We start from the raw sequence: 1,362 nt of genomic DNA, 5'->3' as shown, positions 1-1,362 counted from the left end.
TTCAATTCGATGCGATTAAAATTTTACAATGTTAAATTCAAAAAGAATTTAAATGTTTAAAAGTAAAAGCTTCTGAACTTCTATAGTCTTAAATTGTTATCGTCATTTTCACTATTCAAAATGGATAACAATCCAATTATAAATCTTGATTATTGAACTATTCTAAAAAAACGTTCCAAATTATATAAATTATTCAAGGACTGATTATCAATTTTGAATGAAACAAGGCAATTTTGAACATTTTAATTTTTAGCATTTCATTTAGAATGATATTATAAATAAATAAATCTTCTCATTTTTAAAGCTTCAATTTGACAAATTATTTTCTTAATTTTTCATTGCTTTTAATTTATTCTAGATGCATTTTTAATTCAAAAATGTTTAATTACAAATCCTTTTAACTGAAAATTGTGCAACTAGCATGTCTTTTAATCTGTGATTCTTTGATTTCAAAGAATTAAGAAAAATGCAGACGTGTTTGTGCTTTTAAAACTGAAACTTGACCGTTTAGAATATTGAAATTTAAAATTAATAAATTTAAAACTGACAATAAAGACTTTCAATGTTAAATTTTGCAATTTTAAAACAATATGATAATTGTTCTGACATTTTAAGTATTTTGAATCAAAAAATTACAAATCAAATATTTTGAAATTAAGCTTATGAAGCAAAAAGACTTGTTTTAAGACCTCACAAGTTAAACTGTATTAAAATTTAACATTCAAAATTATAATTTTAAATTGGATTCCTAGACATCTTAAATATGAAAAATATTGTTAATAAGTATTTCATGTACCATCAAGTGAAATTCAAAGTTATTGGATAGATTCTTTTAAATTAAAAATGAGTTTTCGGTTAAACACCATGTAATTTTCAACATTCAAAGTAAACGTTTAAAGGTTTAAACTCTAAAAAAGTTCAAAATTTTATGCTTTCAAATTGGAAACATTAAAAACTATGTATTGATTTCAAACTTGAAGCATTATTAAAAATTAAACGGTGCCAAACTTTGTTTAAAAATTGATGGATTACCAAATCGGGATCATAAAAACACTCACAAATCGAGCGGAAATATTGCATCCTCAGTGTGAACAGTTTCATTTTGTAGTTTGCACTTCTGGCAAATGAAATTTTCGTTTAATTAAATTCATATGACAGGAAAAAATGTCTTTTAATGAACAAGATATGTAATTTTATAATAAACCTATTTTTCAGTTGTACGGAACGAAAACAGGATCTTATGTTATTATTATTATACCTTTAAGCCATTTCCCTTTCGGGGTAGGCGTGACTCACTCGGCAGGGGAAAGGAGTAGTGTGTGGATGGGATAAAGATTTTTCAGATTGATCCAGAATTCTCGT

The sequence above is a fragment of the Belonocnema kinseyi genome, chromosome 2, assembly GCF_010883055.1.
Source record: "Belonocnema kinseyi isolate 2016_QV_RU_SX_M_011 chromosome 2, B_treatae_v1, whole genome shotgun sequence".
NCBI classification, from domain to species: Eukaryota; Metazoa; Arthropoda; class Insecta; order Hymenoptera; family Cynipidae; genus Belonocnema; species Belonocnema kinseyi.
The sequence above is the reverse complement of the archived record's forward strand: the minus strand, read 5'-3'. Positions refer to the sequence as shown.